Source organism: Marmota flaviventris, chromosome 12 (assembly GCF_047511675.1).
Source record: "Marmota flaviventris isolate mMarFla1 chromosome 12, mMarFla1.hap1, whole genome shotgun sequence".
NCBI classification, from domain to species: domain Eukaryota; kingdom Metazoa; phylum Chordata; class Mammalia; order Rodentia; family Sciuridae; genus Marmota; species Marmota flaviventris.
The window spans coordinates 1,923,749-1,943,154 of record NC_092509.1 but is presented as its reverse complement, the minus strand read 5'-3'; the positions used below and the strand labels follow the sequence as shown (position 1 = coordinate 1,943,154).

Below are 19,406 nucleotides of genomic sequence, written 5' to 3'. Positions count from 1 at the left end.
CTACAGCCACATGGGGGCTAAGGACAAAACCAAACCTCTTGTTCAGGAAGCAGAAACACACTGTATACTGCTGGTGTTCCATAGTCCCACCTCACCCAGTCCAAGGGGCACAGCTCCTCGCCTGCCACCCCCCACCCCACCCCACCCCCGCTATCTCCAGGAACGCCCTGCTCCCTGACCAGGCCCAGATGGCCATCACTCTGCTTTCAGGCAGGTAAAATTTGGTGCAACAGGAGTTAGGTGAACAGTATGTTTTATTTAATTAGGATCAACAGAATAGATAAACCTCACAGCAGGACAGGGAATGACAACACTGCACAAAATAATTCATGCCCAGGTGGCGAAAGGGCAAATCTCAATTACAGGGAAATCAGGGAAGGAAAAAGTTCCCCAGCACTTTGGAGGAGGCAGAGAGGAGACTACATGCTGAGGCAAAGCCCAGAACTACAGGCCCAACATGGGGCTTCAAGGACACCACAAATCAAGGCAGCCAGGTGGCCGTCCTGTAACAGCTGCTCCTCCCTTCTCCCCATCACAGACAAATGCCGCAGACTGGCCCACCGGAGACCACCGACCACGGGAGAACCAGGGAGAAGGCTCTAGGAGAAGTCAGGAATCGGCGAGGAAATGACAGACAGACACACTCAATGAAGAGACTATGCTGCTGTAATTTTATTGAGATTTGTGCATGGTTTATATAGAGATGCAATCAAGGAAATTTAGCATGGGTTTACATCACCAGACATCTGCAGATTATACAATCTTGTAAAGCAAAAGTACAGAGACATTGTTACATAGTGAGCTGTTCTTGGTATAACAATGTGGTTTTTTAAGCAGGGGCCAGAACATAACTTTCCGTGAACTTAGTCTCACACCATTACCCACATGTCTGTTTGAACTTCCTTTCACAGGCCTATTGTTAAGTGTTTGGTGTTTTACCGCAGCCCTGGGTGGTCTTCTATAGCTATTTTTCCTTCTAGCATTTCCATATAATATTGTTTTACCACTGTCCAATATTTAATGTCCTGAGCATGTAACCAACCATACCGTCCTCTTTCTAATTGTCTCTCTGCTTCCCTGATTTGCCAAGAGATGCCAGGTTCTAGCATTTCAATTAATTCCTTTCTTTCTTGTTCACTTTGTAAACACCACGGTTTACGAGTACGTGCCAATCTTTCTGACCAAGGGAGAGAATGCCATTCCCGTCTTTGGCCCTCATAATTAACCCACCGACGACCCTGTGCATCATACCATCCCGTATAAGGAAGGGGGTGTAGGTAATGATTAGGCCCTGGACGTCTAGGGGGAGTCCACCAACCTCCTTTCAATTTATATTGTAACCATTTCCCATCTATCCAACGTGTGGGAATTGCCAAACGTCTGAGCTGTTTTTCTGTAGAACTGTTAGGCTTACTGTGAGGATTTCCCCTGAGCATTTCTATTTTAGCCTTAATGGGGTCTGTGTCATCCACATCTATGAATAACTCTGCTTGTTCAACTGCATCCAGGAATTGTCCCAAAGATTTTCCTTCAGTTCCTTTTTCTACCACAGTAATCCAAGCTTGCATCACAGGAGGGGCAAAATCCAGGAGTTTCCGTAAAGTAATCATATGTGACACATTAGTTGCTGTTTTAGTTTCATTTTGAGTATTTCGGACATTAGGCAAAATGATCTGTTGAAAAGATACAAGAAGACCACAAAACATACATAGAATAAACACCATAGCCCAAAGCCACCAAGAGGAATAGCAAGATTGAGCCTTTTGATGCATATAACATGCAGATTGAAAGGGAAGTGCCTGGGGCTTCGCTCCGAAGAGCACTAACCCCAATCCTGCGCCGTTTTTCCACCTCAGCGGCATCTTGCTACACGGGTGTGACGGCCGTGGACGGAGCAGTTCCCCGTTTTTTATTATTAAAATGTAGCTCAAAGAGATCTTGCTTCACTTGACGAACAGCACTGAAAAGACATTTGAGAAGACAGGGAAAGAGAAATATAACCAACATGATCAATAATGCCAATATGCCGAGGAGAATGAAATATTGAATCCAATCAAGAGGATTAAGAGCTTTGACTCCTTTTTGAATTTCAGATGCCAAATCTTGTAAACCTCCTAGTTGCAAATGAGATTGACTGATAGCAGAAATATCTTTTTGTAATCCTTCTAAATTATGAGTCAAATCATTATCGTTCCATACACCTTGTAAGTGGGCACGGACTTTATCCCAAGATTGTGACCTATTGTAGGGTAAAGGAGTCACGCATATTGACTTGAAACTATCATGACATCTGGTGGATAGGGTGGTTTTAAGATTAGAAATGTCCTGACCTAAAGCAATGACTACTTCTTCTAAAACATTGATTTTTGCTTCAAGCTTACGATCAATGGCTGCTTGTTCAAGCAAAGCTGCAGTTACATTTTTATTTAAAGCATTAACATAATGAGCAGTATGGATCTCCTGTACTAAAGCTGTGGTTGCTACTGCGAAAGTTGTTATGATAGAAATGAGTGCTGTGATGCCTAATATTAAGGCTGCCACGAATCTTTTAGGCCTGATAAGATCATTTAAAATTGAAAGCACTTGCATAGCAGAATTATCATACCATGGATCGTCTCCCAATTCGACAGGTAACATAACATAAGGAGGTCTTTTAACAATGATCATAGTGCCCAAATCTTTAGGTTCAGCAGATGTGATACAATTAGTTAACTTACAAAAATTGCAAACAATGGAATAAGAATTACCTTGTTTAGTAATATTAACAAAGGATGATTGGGCCAAAAGTAGCGCAAAAGGATAAGAAATACAAGCCTTAAGACCAATTGCGTCACTATGAGTATGATTAGGTCTCTTTTCTAATAACATATTAGAAGCTGCAATTAATCTAAATAGATCTGGAAAAGAGTGAGTAATATTTCCATTATACACATACCATATCGGAGTAACAAACCCCACAGAGAACCATCGACGTAGTGGCTCTCCATCAGAAACAAATGTATACTGATTAAATTTATCTTTATGAGAATTTATATAATTTTCATAAACATTGGCTTGAAAATTAGAGTTAGAATAATCCCATATTTTTAAATCATATCCCTTAGGATGATACCAAGAAGCTGCATTGGCGAAACCACATTGAAGCCAAGCAGGGAATCGATTAATGGCAGAGTCCCAAAATTGATTCTGATCTCTATATTTTTGAATACATAAAGTAATGGGCACATGGGAGACAGAAGTATGATTATCTTTATAGTTGCTGTCTCCAAGAGTTAACATTTGAGTTTCCCAGACCCACCGATGGCTAGCACTAACCTTATCTGGCCCGTCAGTAAGGAAGGTTCTATAAGAAGTAGATACACAGCCTTCAGGAGTTTTTCCTTGAATGGCAATGCAGATTGGTAAGGAGTCAGCACGTCCTTCAAAATTTATTAAAGAGGAAGAGGAGGAGCGTGCATTAGAATCTTGAAATCCCCCGAGACGATCAGTATCATTGGTCAAAATTCTGATCGGCTGAGGATCTAGCCAACCCACGGGCTGCAGAATAGGAGGATTAGGAACATAAGCCCAGAAAGCCACACCTTCTACTGGGGGTGGGGCAGAAATTATTGCTAAAAATGCCAAAAAGTACATTTCCATAGTTAGGGGTTTTCCTTGATTGAGTAAAAGTTGTTTTGTCTGCTTAGTCAGAGCTTTGACTTTGGTCCACGTTATCGCCGGCTGCATTTTCGAGCTCAATTTCATTTTTTTCAGTTGCCACGTCAATTTTTTCTGTTGTCGACGGAGCTTCCACTTTTTGTTTTTGTTCTGCCGGTGCGGCTGGTCTGATGAGTCTGTCTGGGATCCAAATGGGAGATTCGGCATCCTGTGGAAAGACACAAGCATACCCTCGTCCCGAGGTGATTAAGATATCTGGACCTTTCCATTGTCCGGAAAGGAGATCTTTCCACAAGACCCTTACCACGGCTGAAGAAGGAAGAGTATCCCAATGCCGTAAAGCTGGAGTTAATCCCTTTTCATTAATGTTTAAATGATTTAATACGAACAGGCTATGTCCTAAGAGATGATGAGGGGAAAAATAAGAATTTGCTTTTTGTAATCTCTCAATTTGTGTCTTAAGTGTTTGATGAGCCCTTTCAATAATTGCTTGTCCCTGGGGATTGTAAGGGATTCCCGTAGTATGCACTATATGCCATTGTGCGCAGAAATGCTGGAAAGCTTTTGATGTGTATGCCGGCCCATTGTCTGTTTTAATATGTGAGGGAATACCCATGGTTGAAAAACATAAAATGAGATGCTGTATAACATCCTTTACTGCTTCTCCAGTCCTAGCTGAGGCAAATATGAAATGTGAAAAAGTGTCTATAGTAACATGTATAAACCCCAGTCTTCCAAAGGAAGAAAGATGGGTGACATCCATTTGCCATAATGCGTTAGGTTTTAAACCTCTGGGATTAACCCCCATTTTTGGGACTTGAGGAACTGGAGGACAGGCTCCGCACTGACGAACAATGTTACGTGCCTGTTCTCGTGTTAATTGAAACATTTTTCTAAGAGCCAAAGCATTTTGATGATGTAATGCATGACTTTTAGTGGCTTCCTGAACATTACCAATTACTTGTTGTGTTAATAAATCTGCCATGGCATTGCCATGGGTTAAAGGGCCTGGTAAATTAGAATGACCTCTTATATGGCCTATAAAATATTTGTGAGTTCTTTGTTGAATTAAGATCTGTAAATTTTTAAGTAAGGGCAAAATTGGCGATTTCCCTGATAGCAGAGCTGTTTCAATAAAGGGAAATAAAGATACCACATACTTTGAATCTGAATATAAATTAAATTCATGTGGAAACTTTTGAAAGGCCAAAATGACTGCTTTAATTTCTGCTTGCTGAGCAGAAGTTTTATTTTCTATCTCTGTAAAGGTTACACCTTCATGAGTGTAAACCGCAGCTCTTCCTGAGGAAGAACCATCAGTAAAAATGGTGAGAGGGCAAGCAAGCGGTTGAGGTGAAAACCAAATTGGAAATATAAGTTCTGTATTTTTTACAAATTCTATTATAGGATGCTTTGGAAAATGATAGAGAACTTGTCCTGTATATCCCTGGAAAGCTATTGCCCAATCCTCATGAGTTTGGAATAAGTAATCAACTTGATTTCTTTTATAGGGTGTAATAACTGTATGAGGCTCTTGTCCAAATAATTCTCTTGATCTGATTCTACCTTTCCCTATTAATAAAGCACACATGTAAGGATAATCTGCCAACATTTTAGATTGAGTATGAGGCAAATGTAACCATTCCAAAATTCCATTTTGCCATAGGCAAGCAGTTGGTGTATATGGAGTAGGTAAAATTAGAAGAGACCATTTTTGATTATAATTTACTTGTTTTACCTTAGCTTCAGTTAAGGCTGTTTCTACTATTTTTAAGGCTTTAAGTGCCTCTGGAGTTAATTGTCGTGGGGATTTTGGATGTGAATCACCATGAAGCAATGAGAACAAAGGACTAAGAGTTCCTGTGGTGATTTTTAAATAAGGTCTGATCCAATTAATGTCCCCTAATAGTTTTTGAAAATCATTTAATGTTTTTAATTTATCTTTTCTTAAGGTAACTTTTTGAGAGGAAATAAAATCATTATGAATAGATTGACCTAAATAATTTAATGGTTTATTTCTTTGTATTTTTTCTGGTGCAATAACAAGTCCAAACCTGGTTAACTGTTTGACTGCAAAAGTTAGCAATTTCTCTACTTCCTGATATGAGGGTAATGCTAATAATATGTCATCCATATAATGGATTATGTATGCTTGAGGGAATTGGTATCTGACTTGTTGTAAAGCTTTATCTACAAATTGTTGACACAATGTAGGGCTATTCTTCATACCCTGAGGTAAAGTGACCCACTGATACCTTCGAAAAGGTCGTTTAAAATTTATTGATGGCACACTAAATGCAAAATATTCGGAATCCTCAGGGTGTAATTTTATTGTAAAGAAACAATCTTGTAAATCTATAACTATAATATTCCATCCTTCCGGTACTGCCACAGGAGAAGGCAAACCTGGTTGAAGAGGTCCCATATCTTTCATTACTGCATTGATGGCTCTAAGGTCTTGTAGCAATCTCCATTTTCCAGATTTCTTTTTAATAACAAACACCGGCGTGTTCCAAGGACTATGAGATTCTATGATATGTCCTTTTTCCAATTGTTCTAGTACTAGGATTTCTAACGCCTGTATTTTTTCTTCATTTAGGGGCCACTGATTTACCCATACAGGCTCATTAGTTAACCATTCTATCTTATCAGCATATAATTCTTCAGTGGCCCCTATGAAAAAGGCTGACAAATGTGGTCAGCAGTGACTAATTTTACATTCATGGAATCGAGAATATCACGACCCCATAAGGTAAAAGGAAGTGAAGGGATAATGTATGGCTGAATATATCCTTCCTTTCCTTCGCTCGTCCATTTGAGATACATAGAACTTTGAGTCACCCCAGAAGCCATGCCTAAACCTAAAAGAGATGACCCTGTTTTATGAATCGGCCAAGCGTTTGGCCATTCTACTCCTGCTATACAGGTCCTGTCAGCTCCTGTATCTAACAAACCTGTAAATCTTTTTCCATTGAGGTAAATGTCTTTGAAGGGTCTATCTTGGAGATTTTGCACCCAAAATGCCCCTTCTGAAGAGCCAAATTGTCCTTCACCTCGAAAGTCTCGTAAGACCATGTTAGGCAAATTAATGTAAGGCAAGAGTATTAACTGAGCTATCCTTTGTCCCTTATAAATCTGTACTGTTTCAGATAGGGGTCTTACCATAATTTTAATGTCAGCTTTAGTATCTGAGTCGATCACTCCAGGTATTACTTCAAAGTTTTTCTTATAATTAGAACTTCTGCCTATAACTAATCCTACCGTTTGAGGTAGAAGTTGTCCTTTAGTTTGCGTAGGTACCAGAGTGATACCATCCCATTTAGAAATAATCATATCTTGTGCACTGGCAAGATCTAATCCTGCACTTCCTGGAGTTGCCCTGGGCAGATGATGAATAGTAAATTCTGGAGCCAAGGGGCTTAAATTTGATTCTTGTTTAATGTTTCCTTTTTCTCCCTTGGTTGTCGGGCTGGGAGCATGCCCCTCACTTAGTTTTTTGAGTCTTCATCCTCATTTTCCTCCTTTTCTTTCTTAGATCCTTTCCCTAAAGGAGTCCCATCCTTATGAAATTTAGACTTACATTCATTTTTCCAATGTTTTCCTTTCTTACATCTAGGACATATTCCGGGACCCCCTTTTGTTGGGATTCCGGATGACGCAGGACAATTCTTTTTTATATGCCCTGTTTTTCCACATTGGAAACAGTTGGGAGTGTTATTATTCCCTCCCCCATAAGTTTTCTTAACATAGGCGCTAAACTTTTGTCCTTTCATTGCTGCAGCATATGCCATTCCTTGAATGACAGCTGGTGAGGCATCCATGCACGCTCTGATGAAGTCCTGCAAGGTTCCTGTCTTTCTAATTGGCCGAATTAAATCCTGACATAATTGATTAGCATTTTCCCAAGCCAGTTGTTTTATTAAAATATCTGTTCCTTCAGACGGAGGCATCATTCTTGTGATTGCCTCTTCAAGTCTAGAAATAAATTCTGGGTATGATTCTTCCATACCTTGTCTTATACCTGCTAAGGTACCACCCTTGGATCCCGGAGGAGGGAGTTTGCGCCAAGCTGAAACAGCATTATCAGTAATAAGACGCAAAACATCTTTAGGAATTTTAGTTTGAGCCTGCGGAGTAGCATATTCATCAGTGCCAAGCATCATAGCCATAGTTGGTTTAGGAGCTCGCCTTTTAAAACTCTGCATAACTGATTCTTTACATCTATCTTCATAATCTGTCCTCCAGAGAATATAATCTCCCGGAGGAAGAGTGGCTTTTGCCGTTTGCTGCCAATCATAAGGAGTAAGCCAGTGACTGGCCACCATATCAAGAACTTGTAAAGTATATGGTGCAGAGGAGCCCGATATTTTTACAGCACTTTGCAGTTCTTTTAAAGTTTTTAAAGGCATAGGTTCCCATATGGGCTCTTCATCATCAAATCCTTCTGCTACTGGGAATGCCATAAAAGAGACATCCCCCATCTTTTTAGCTTCATGGAGAGCCCCTTTAAATCCTACTGGGGGCAAAGGGGTTCTCCCACGGGTAGCCTTTCTTGGAACAGTTCTTAAGGGTACCTTATTATCACCATGTCTATGATCTCTAAAGTCATCCTCCCATTCTCTTTCTGCTATTTGATCATCAAGTCCCCAATCATCATTAACGCCCTCATTATCATCCTCGAATCCTACTCCTTCAAATTCTGGTAAAACATAAGTAACCTTAGGAGCAGAGGGTTTAATTGGCTGACTTTCTTCAGGCGTCCCATCATCCAAATCATATACCTCATCATATATGGGTGAATTTGTTTCAGAGGCGGTTTCTCTTACCAACCCTTCAAATGGAGTAGTTTCCGACAAAATTTCCCTCATTTGTAACCAAATACTGAAGCCTTGCTCAGGGAGAGTTTTTTCTCCATTCTGCTGTACATATCGGCGCATTTCTTTGCCCACACGTTTCCAATCATCTATAGTTAATGTTCCATCCTCCACAAACCAAGGGCTGACCTTTTTCACAAACAACATAAATTGAACAAGAGTTTTGGATGACACTGAGAACCCGGACTTCATCAAAGTTCTTTGTAACATAGTGACCAACATTTTTTCATTCTTAGTCATGGACTGCCCCATGGTTCCTGAGATTACTTACACTTAACCAGTGATCCTTTACTGGCGGGACTGCAGTTCCCTGGTAAGAACCGGACCTGACTTCTAAGAAAAAGGAAAAAGGGGATTACCTGTCCTTCACGTCCCTGTTCGGGCGCCACCTGCCGCAGACTGGCCCACCGGAGACCACCGACCACGGGAGAACCAGGGAGAAGGCTCTAGGAGAAGTCAGGAATCGGCGAGGAAATGACAGACAGACACACTCAATGAAGAGACTATGCTGCTGTAATTTTATTGAGATTTGTGCATGGTTTATATAGAGATGCAATCAAGGAAATTTAGCATGGGTTTACATCACCAGACATCTGCAGATTATACAATCTTGTAAAGCAAAAGTACAGAGACATTGTTACATAGTGAGCTGTTCTTGGTATAACAATGTGGTTTTTTAAGCAGGGGCCAGAACATAACTTTCCGTGAACTTAGTCTCACACCATTACCCACATGTCTGTTTGAACTTCCTTTCACAGGCCTATTGTTAAGTGTTTGGTGTTTTACCGCAGCCCTGGGTGGTCTTCTATAGCTATTTTTCCTTCTAGCATTTCCATATAATATTGTTTTACCACTGTCCAATATTTAATGTCCTGAGCATGTAACCAACCATACCGTCCTCTTTCTAATTGTCTCTCTGCTTCCCTGATTTGCCAAGAGATGCCAGGTTCTAGCATTTCAATTAATTCCTTTCTTTCTTGTTCACTTTGTAAACACCACGGTTTACGAGTACGTGCCAATCTTTCTGACCAAGGGAGAGAATGCCATTCCCGTCTTTGGCCCTCATAATTAACCCACCGACGACCCTGTGCATCATACCATCCCGTATAAGGAAGGGGGTGTAGGTAATGATTAGGCCCTGGACGTCTAGGGGGAGTCCACCAACCTCCTTTCAATTTATATTGTAACCATTTCCCATCTATCCAACGTGTGGGAATTGCCAAACGTCTGAGCTGTTTTTCTGTAGAACTGTTAGGCTTACTGTGAGGATTTCCCCTGAGCATTTCTATTTTAGCCTTAATGGGGTCTGTGTCATCCACATCTATGAATAACTCTGCTTGTTCAACTGCATCCAGGAATTGTCCCAAAGATTTTCCTTCAGTTCCTTTTTCTACCACAGTAATCCAAGCTTGCATCACAGGAGGGGCAAAATCCAGGAGTTTCCGTAAAGTAATCATATGTGACACATTAGTTGCTGTTTTAGTTTCATTTTGAGTATTTCGGACATTAGGCAAAATGATCTGTTGAAAAGATACAAGAAGACCACAAAACATACATAGAATAAACACCATAGCCCAAAGCCACCAAGAGGAATAGCAAGATTGAGCCTTTTGATGCATATAACATGCAGATTGAAAGGGAAGTGCCTGGGGCTTCGCTCCGAAGAGCACTAACCCCAATCCTGCGCCGTTTTTCCACCTCAGCGGCATCTTGCTACACGGGTGTGACGGCCGTGGACGGAGCAGACAAACCTGCCCCAAGTGCACTGGGCTGGGTGAGCCAATGCTGCCTGGGCACTGGCAGGCAAGTGCGGGAGCCACTCAAGATCTGGCCTATGAGGGTCACTAGGGGAGCTCACACCCAGCCAGGCTTAGTCTCCAGAAGAATGGCACCCCCCAAAGAGAGGGCAAATGTTCTAATCCTGGGAATGGTCACCAGATCACTAGAAAGTTCCTGTCCTTGTCCCTGGCACCCTAGTCCCACTGGCCCTGATGGGGCTAGGCTCCTGCTCTCTCTTAGTGGCAGGCAGACCTGACTCACCTCTCACTCTGGACTAAGAAAAAGAACTGTGAGCTTTTGAGACCCCACATCATCTTCTGAGCCAGTTTTTTCACATCTGCCCTGGAAGACTGAAGTTTGAACTGATGGCCTTCCCCCAACCATCACTAAATACTACTTAAAAATGGTTAAGATGTAAATTTTATATTATGCATATTTTACCCCCATTTTTAAAAAAAGGAGAGACACAGAGTTTTTAGAAAAGGAGAGACACAGAGTTCTGAGCCCCTGCTTGGGTCAGCCAGGTGAGCAGAGGTCTCTGGGATCCAGGCCCAGGAATGCGTGACTTTAAGCAGCTTCACCATGCAACAGTGAAAGGACATGACAGTTGGGGACCCACATATCTGTAGGAAGCCACTCTCCCCCTGCCAGGGCTCCCCTTACCTATCCCAGCACAATGCTTTGAATTATCTCAGCAAATATGTCTCCAGCGACTGAACATCCTCAACAATGAACTCTCCAAGTTTCAGAGCTCAAACAAAAAGATTTTTATTGGTGCAGTCTCCCTCCCAAACAAACCCCCAAGTAGCACAAGGAGTGCCACCCAGGGCCCCTTCTCTCAGCTCCCAATCTCTGGCCTTAGGTGACATAGGCTGAGCAACCCCCATTATGGAGGAGAGGGAAATTTTGTTAGATTAGTGAGCACATCCACAGAGCCCCATTTTATATCCCAATTCAGAAGATGACATGAACATCTGCTTTCACTTCAAGACCTTAATTTTCAATTATTGGAGAAAAACAAAATTAGTTCTGACAAATTGTTGGCGAACACAGGCTCTTGTCTGGTGGTTCATAATAATAACTTCGGGGGCTCACCATTAGTGTCCTTGGACGGAGTTTCCTGATGGAGCCCATCATCTGCAGTCTGCGGTGGTGGCGGGCAGCACCAGCGTATCTCCTACACCCTGTTCTGTGGGGCAAGAGAGACGGTTCTGCGAGCCCCTCCTCCAGGTGACCGCCTCTTCCGTGACCAGGTTAGGGAACTCAGGACTTTCAGATGTTCTGGAGAAGGGAGGGATGGTGAAGATGGCAGGTAAATAAAAACACCCTCTGGAACCATTTTCAGCTTTAGACATGTCGAGGCTTCCTTCCATTCAGTAGCAGATTTCACACAGGGATGTAAATCCTTCCCAAGTCCAAGTTTGCCCAAAAAGGCAGATTGGAATCCCCTCAGAACAACATCTTATAACCCGATTTGTCATCTGCAGTGGGAGAATGGACTGCATGCTTCTCCTATGAGACCACTTCCATCCGTGACAAAAGGCCATTCAGGATCCTAAACCCCAAACTCAATGACTCTAGCTGAATGCTACATCTGTAATAATAATAATAATAATAATAATAATAATAATAAACTGTTTGCCAGGGTCCCATCTACCAGGGAACCTGGTTCAGCTCGAATTGCAGGCTCTAGGAAGTGGGAGGAGGAAAAATATTTAAAAAGCAAGCTCTGAATTTGCCAACCTTAGTGACCCCCAATCCAGAGAACAACCCACTTGATAAGAGATTATCAACACTATAATCTCGTTGGATGGGTTTTTTATGTATCTTGGCTGCTGTAGTCACTATATCAATAAAAAGCTACTGAGATGTGAATGAGCAGAAGAATTCAGAGATAATGATGTAGCGCTCTTTGAATTTGGATGGTCACAATTAAAACCAGAGTGTTTGCTTTGCACACATGTTCAGACTATGGGGAGGGGGCGTGGGGGGGTGCGGTTAGCACATGGAAGGGGAGGTAACCAGGGAGGGAGGCAGGTTCAAAAGGAAAAGGAGAAAAAAAAGCAACAATAACAATACAAAATTATATCTTTAAGAAGACAGTGAAAGACACTGCTACATCCAAAGTCAACTGGGTAAATGAGCTCCAACATTGTGTAATTGACTTTGCAAGTAGAACAACAGCAATGTAACAAAGAAAATGTCAGTGTTTTCACAGCACTAATCTATAACACTGGGAGGCCCTCCCACTGTCAGGCAGGGCTGACAATACAATAGCTTTCAAAGGGATATTACCATCATGCTTTTATTCCTGACATCAATCAAGACAAAGAGAACCCTTTTCACAAGACATTAAAAATCAAACCTTTGTACAAGAAGATAGGTAAAACAGCACTCTCCTTAAAGACAGCCATGCAGAGCAATCAGATAATTGGTGATCCTTGAAAGCAGTAAAATATTTTTATTTACTGAGTGTACAACCCCAGTCGCTGGCTGCCACCCCATCCTGGCAGGTACACTATGAATCCAAAGTTTCCATCTTTATCTCCCCCACTCACTTCACCCTGCCTGGCACCCACAGCAGGCTAAGGGAACTGACAGCCAGCACTGAAATATTCAAGTGGGATATATAACCAATACAGGCTTCACTAGTCCACTTTGAGTTCAAAACTACTCTGATTACAGACTAATATAACTACACACAAAACGCCCTTGCAAGCCAATGGGAATTTGCAGAAATTGACAAATTGGCCCAACCACACCTATTGAGGTTACCTATTATAAACAGGCACTAAGAGTTTCCAAGGTACTCTTCTCTTTTAATTACCCTAGACACTCACTCAGATAGGAAGAAACCCTGATATCTATACAAATATTTTCAAGACATAAAGATAATACTCTTTGCAAACATCAGTGTACCATGCATAGACAAGTTTGGACTTTACTTCAGCCAGGGTTCAGGAAAAGCAAGCACCTAAAGCCACCCACCCAACTTGCAACATGGATGGGGCCATCAGGAAACCTAGCCATCCACCACTAGATTACCTTGAAACAGTTAAGATGCCTGCATGCCATAAGTTAGTGACACTTCAGGAAAACTGCAGGTCCCAGAGCAGGAAGTAAGGGGGAACTAATGTTCAAGAGAGTTTATAATCTACACACTTTCTGAATCATTGATGTATCCAGCCACCAGCCTTCCAAAAGGTCCAAGATGATGGCCTTAACACCCAAAGGAGGTCACCCCCACTCAGGGCTTGACAGAGCTCCTGGTACAGGTAGCTCCAAGTCCTAGAATGTTGTGAAGGAGGAGAGGAAGAGAGAAAGACACTTTGCTGAAGAGCCCAGACAAAGTGTTTTGTCCCTCTGATATCCAACAGACCACATGCCAAAAGTTTGCAACCAAGTCGAGTCACCCTGAGACAAAGATGTTACTCTCAAAGCACCAGAGGTAGCAATGGTTGCTTTTACTTTTTCAGACAGAAGTAGACACTGTTGTGTCTTTTTAAACAGTGTTTGAACAGGCTCCCTTCATTTCATTGATAAAATGGAGAGAAATGTTAAAAGAAGAGGGAGCTGGTCCTAACACTGCCTTGAAAACACACTCTCCCACCACTGCTACCTAAATGAGTCTTTTCCAGAGCCAGGCAGCAAGTCTGCACGCTGGCCTCAGTGGTGAGTTCCTTTCGTTTACACATCCAAATGAACAGTTAAGATAAATCAATGCATCTAATTGCCAGACTATTAAATCCTACATCAGGGGAAGAATTCCACAGCCACCAGCTGAAGAGTTGGCTATTGACATAGCAATTATTACAACTTTGTATTAGATTGAACCATATCCCGAGCCTTCCGACTCCAGCCATATCCCCAGCCTTCCGACTCCAAGATGCCTAGCTCCAGTTTCCTCCTTGCATGGTTCCCCCTCCTCCTCCTCTGTGAACACGCTGTAGCAGGCCACAACATTTGCCAGGGCTGGCGAGTTCTGTGGAATTACTTTATGACTGCTAAGTCACCAGCATTTTTCACCTTTCATTATTAATGCACACTTGGCACCTTATGGTTAAATGTTAGCAGAATTCTCCTGCCAGAGGCACATAGTTATCTTATTTTATTGCTTATTAAGTTTTTGCAAGGAAACAGGTGTAAGAATCTAAACAGCAATTATTAGACATAAAGAATGTTTCCTAGAATGAAACAGGCCCTTCCAAAGCTAAGAATAGGTAACTTAATTGGGGGGGATTAATATTAGGATTAAATATCAGTTACCCCAATCCACATAGAAAGCTATGGAATGTACAAAGGATTTGTTTTGCCCTTCCCGCAAGATCATGTACATTTAGCCAAACAAATGTCAACAATTTACACTTGTATGTGGTCTCAGATGAATCAAGAAACCTGTAACCTCAGAATGCCTCTATTTATTACATCTCAATTATTTCTATGGAAACACTAGCAATGGCAAGCTACACTGTTCCCAGGTCCCTAGACAACCAAATTTATAAAATGGACTTTGGAGGAGCTCCGGGCTGGCAGAAGAAGACAAAGAAGGGGAGGGAAGGAGAGAAAAGTCATTGGGGGCAGTTTTGGATGTTGGGGTGGGGGTATGTGGACACAGCCTGAGTGCTAGTTAATATTAAGAACTGTAATTAACAGGCAGTTGCTAGATGGAGAAAAACTGACAGCAGTACAAATTATTCAAAAGTTTTTAAAAGGATGGGAAAAAAAGACGTATTCCTTTTCCAAAGAAATGAGAGAAGTTGTTGTGTGGATCTGAGGAAGCCAGCAGCAGCCAGCCATAGGGTAAAGGGAGACAGGGGTCCTTAACATTGAGGGACAGAGGGAACTGCCAGCCGAAATAACATCAGTGAGCAAGATGGGAACAGCCTGGAGAATGAGGCCAAAATTATCAAAGGGAACAAATCATTGCAACTACCATGCCGCACCACCAGGACTCACAAAAGGGGAAAGGGGGTGTAGGAAAATAAGTCAGAAAATACGACTTTTGTAACATTCATGGATTTGTTAGTTTTTTTTTTCTTTTTCTTTTCTTTTTTTTAACAAAATCACAAGGCCTTGGAAAACCAATGAGGCTGCTCACTCCCTGCCCTACCACCCCAGCCCCCTTCTCTATTTGTTGGGTATCCTCCCTCCAGTAAATCTGGGTTTTCCAAAGAAGGACAAACATCCTGGGGGGACAAATAATTCCCCACTCCAGAGGGAGGCTGTGTCCCCGAAGTGGGAAGTGAGCCCCCCTGAGGCCTGATTGATTTTCAAAGCAGCAATGCCTATGCTTTCAAATCACACTCTCTGAGCATCCATTCAAAATTGTTACATTTCTGTCTTTCCTTCCTGCTATGGGCTTTCATATTTCCAAGATCAATTATGAATTATGGTCAAGAGACTTCCAATGCAGAATGTTTGGAGCTGGGGAAGTCCACAATGCCACCACGTTAGCCCTGACACACAGCAGTGGAGGCAAAATAAAATAAATTAAAATGTAAAAGGCACCACTGTTCCTTAAGAAGAACCTTCAAGCATCTTTAAAGGTGAAGACCTTGCCATTTCAAATGCTTGGTATGGAGCTGTCCACACTTAAGAACACACTTTTGAATATTGCTTTCAAGAAGGGGGGCAGTTCTTGAAAAGCAATAAATCTCTCACCTGCTGTAACTCTTATCTATTCAAATTATATACTCTCTTAATTCCTCCCTTGATAAGTGGCCACATCTCCACCCTATGCACTCCAGTAAACTGAATAAAAGGCAAAATGGTGAGAGACAAAGGTTGTGGCTGCTTTTAGAAAATGTAAAGCTCCATGGGAAGAATCAGGGGGCTTCCGATGCCAAGGTTCTGCAGAGAGATTGTGTGGCTGGTACAACACTTATCAAAATGCCTTCACTAGTCTTCTCCCACCTAGCTATCTTCCTTCCTCAATTTGCTTGAATTGTCAGCTACATATACACACATGTACATGTAGATTCATTTAAAATCATTTCAAGGCTCATTTCGTGAAAGGCTAAAGACCAATTCTTGAGTCTTTCTCTGAGATCCACAGAGTGGTTTTAGAATTCAGTTCAAGCAACTCTGAAACACCCACCCATCTGTTCACTGCAAACTGTTCTACCTTTCCTTTCTGTGGCTTGCCTTCTAAAATAAGGCGATCTGAAGACACATTACCAGGTTATAGGTAAGCAAGCTTTGCATCTTTACCAAAAAAAAAAAAAAAAAATCTGCAAGTTTAACCCAAAATCAACTGCCCGATTTAAAGAAAACTCTATTTGCATCCAGTAGTTCCAATTCCAATATCTTCTTCTTAAGTGGCTCTAGAAGGAGTGAGCAATGAGCCAGGAAAAGAGAAAAGAAATCAAATATTACTTAAAGCTCTGGGTGCCCTTCTATTCAGCAAAAGGACAAACATTGACCCTTCTTCCCTCTACTGTTCTGGGAGTCTCTCTTCTGGTTTCCTTCCCTTGGTACCCCCACCTCTGTGGGACACAATAGGCTATTCCGAATTGTGATACAGAACAAGGAGCAGAAGTAAGACCAACTTTTCCCAAAGCATAATAGAGGTGTAGTCCCACTGCTGAAAGTTGAACTGAGTGGTTTTCTTCTAAGATGACAGGGAGCATCTCTTCAGGCCGGCTGCCACTGGCTTTCCTGGGACTTTAGAAGGAGGGAGGTGGCTAGTGTATCACCCGTGTTGCCAGATTCAGTCTCAACCACTCCAGCCAAGAGCAAGGCTGGCAGGAAGAGAGAGGGGCCCCACCGCCTTCTAGTGCAGGCCTTCCGGAAATGAACTTTTCAGAGCAGAACTGGGCTGAGGCCAGAGGTCATCAAGGGAGTTGGGAGAGGACAAGGGCCTCAGGACTTTAAGGCTCCAGAGGCATATAGCCACTCTCATCCTGTTCCTCAGTCATCCCTCAGTGTGTCCAGGTGGCTAAGCACCCATCTGAGGGGCTGGAATTGGGACAAAGCAGCAGGCCAGGCCAGGAGAGGGCGGCCTGTTAGGGGAAAAGGGCAGGCTCAGCCCTCGCACTGCCTCTTCCCAGGGCCTCTGCTCTCCAGGGGCCCCTGGAGCTGGGGACCTCGTGTAAATAGAAAGCAAAGCAAGGAGAAGGAGTGCCTGCATGTGCTGTGCATGTGCATACCTATACATCCATATCTCATCACAAACATGCACACCCTGGGGACTCGGTGCAGGAAGCTGGCCAGGGTGTGGAAGGTGAGTGTGCCAGAGGTGGGGTACCCGGCACACTGCGTGGAGAGGCGCTCCTGACTGCTGCAGCGCTCCCTGGGGACCTGCGTCCCCTTGGCCTAGACAATGAACTCCAGGCAGAGGCTCCCTGCCAGGTTGGCCTCCGTGCAGCAGGCAGGAAGTGCACAGCTGAGCTGGGAGCACGGTCTGGGCTGGGGGGGGTGGGGCACGGGGGGGGAGGGGCACGGGGGGGGGGGAGGGGGCGCCGGGTGGCCTGGGACCAGACTGCCGCACCTGAAGCACGCTCCCTCTGCTCTCCACATCCCTGGGCAACAAGGAGGGGGCTGGAGAAAGCCAGAGAGTCCCGGGGCCAGCAAGGGGGGCCTGGAAGCTGCCAGCCTCCTGGGCGCCCGTCCTCGCCGCCTCTTCCTGCCTTTCGCTGCCACCGAGATTCCGCAATCCCTGCCAAGTCAGCGGGGCCCCTTGATTGGCGACGGGGGGCTTGGGGCCACAAGGAGGGAGCGACCAGGGCCCCTTGTAGGCGACCCCAGGCCCGGGTCCCCGGCTAGAGGTGGCTCCAGGCCCGGAGAGGGTCCAGGCCGGTAGGGTGTCCACGGCGTGCCCCCTCCACCGCCTCCGCCTCCCGCTCCTGGCTTCCTCCTCCCCCTCCTCTTCCTCCTCCTCATCCTCTCCCCTCGCTCACGCGGGTCCCCAGCTGCCCACCCGCTCGCCAGTCCTTCCTCCCTCTCTCCTTCCCTCCCGCCTCCTCCGGGCCTCCCACACTCACCTTTCCCTGAGCGCGGCTTCCCCTGCTTCTGTCCCAGGCTTCTGGAGCTCCGTCGCCCTCCGCGGCCAGGGCCCCCAGCCGCCCTTCCCCGCTCTGGGTAGCCCTGAAGCCAGATTTAAAGTTAGGTAGTCAGTGTAGTTAGGTAATCAGGTCTAATATCGAGTGAAATCTAAAATGGAGGCCGTGCGGAGAATGACTCAGGGAAAACACAGGACAACTCCTGGAATGTTAATGAAGTCCCGAAAAGGCCCTAGGCCAAAGTCCACCTCAAAGAAATGTTAATGAACAGCCCCCAGCAAAAAGGTGCTGACTCAGAAGTCCTTCCTGACCAGATTACTTCTTTGGCCCACCTGTGTCCCACCCCTGGGCCTTCCCACCTACATTCCATCACCAAAACTATAAAAAGGGGAGACAACCGCACTTCCACGGATTCCACCTCTTGGGTCCCCTTCTTCCTCCGGGAGAAGTCTTTTCTGCTGTCCTTTAATAAACTTCTAATTTGTACTCTGACCTTGCCTCGGCGTGCTTCTTTGGTGTTATTCTTCAACACTGGGGAAGCAAGGACTCATCACCGGTCAACAGCGGTAACAGCCCTCCTCCCCCTTCTCTGCCTGCCTCTCGGAAACTTTTTGCAGCTGGGTTGGTGGCTGCGGACCGCCAGTCCAGGGCGGCCTCTCTGGGGGGGGGGGGGAGGGGGAAGGCCCGGCACGCCGGGGTCCCTGCTTGTTGCAATGCAGAAGCCGAGGGCTCCCGGTCCCAGCGGGGGTACTTGCGGTGAGTGGCCTAGCCCAGTTATGCAAAAAAAATAAATAAAAATAAAAGAAAAACACGCCCCCCCCTCCTCCTACCTACCCCCAGCCGGCCCCTAGGTGCCCGTCCCTCTCTCCCCCACCCCCCACCACCCTCACCCTCCTCCTCCTTCTACTCCTCCTCCTTCTCCTCCTCCTCTGCCCCTTGCCGGATTTTTGTGCAAAGTTTGCAGGCCTCCTGTCTTCTTTGTGGTCGCTGGCTCTCCTCCTCCCAATCCGGCTGCTGGGGCTGCACTGCAGAGACACATAATAAAGCCAGGCTTGGCTGGAAATGTAGCCGGGTCCCAGCAGGAGGATGTGAGGAG

General features: G+C 44.4%; 3 long non-coding RNA genes across 3 annotated transcripts in view; all 3 read right to left on the bottom strand.

The window, feature by feature from the left end:
* LOC139707894 (uncharacterized) overlaps positions 1-19,067 on the bottom strand; it is a 52,473-nt gene extending 33,406 nt beyond the window's left edge. The window contains exons 1-3 of the long non-coding RNA XR_011709284.1: positions 18,720-19,067; positions 18,293-18,395; positions 11,406-11,591 (exon numbers count right to left, since the gene is read on the bottom strand). This is a non-coding gene — a long non-coding RNA (uncharacterized lncRNA). The remainder of the gene's footprint in view (positions 1-11,405; positions 11,592-18,292; positions 18,396-18,719) is intronic.
* Positions 649-3,457, bottom strand: LOC139707893 (uncharacterized). Its single transcript, XR_011709283.1, has 3 exons — positions 3,316-3,457; positions 1,828-1,960; positions 649-1,673 (listed from the first exon to the last, which is right to left on the bottom strand). It is a non-coding gene; the product is annotated as an uncharacterized lncRNA (long non-coding RNA).
* LOC139707895 (uncharacterized) lies at positions 9,027-10,277 on the bottom strand. The gene is made up of 2 exons (XR_011709285.1): positions 10,206-10,277; positions 9,027-10,051 (listed from the first exon to the last, which is right to left on the bottom strand). It is a non-coding gene; the product is annotated as an uncharacterized lncRNA (long non-coding RNA).
* Positions 19,068-19,406: the final 339 nt, after the last annotated feature.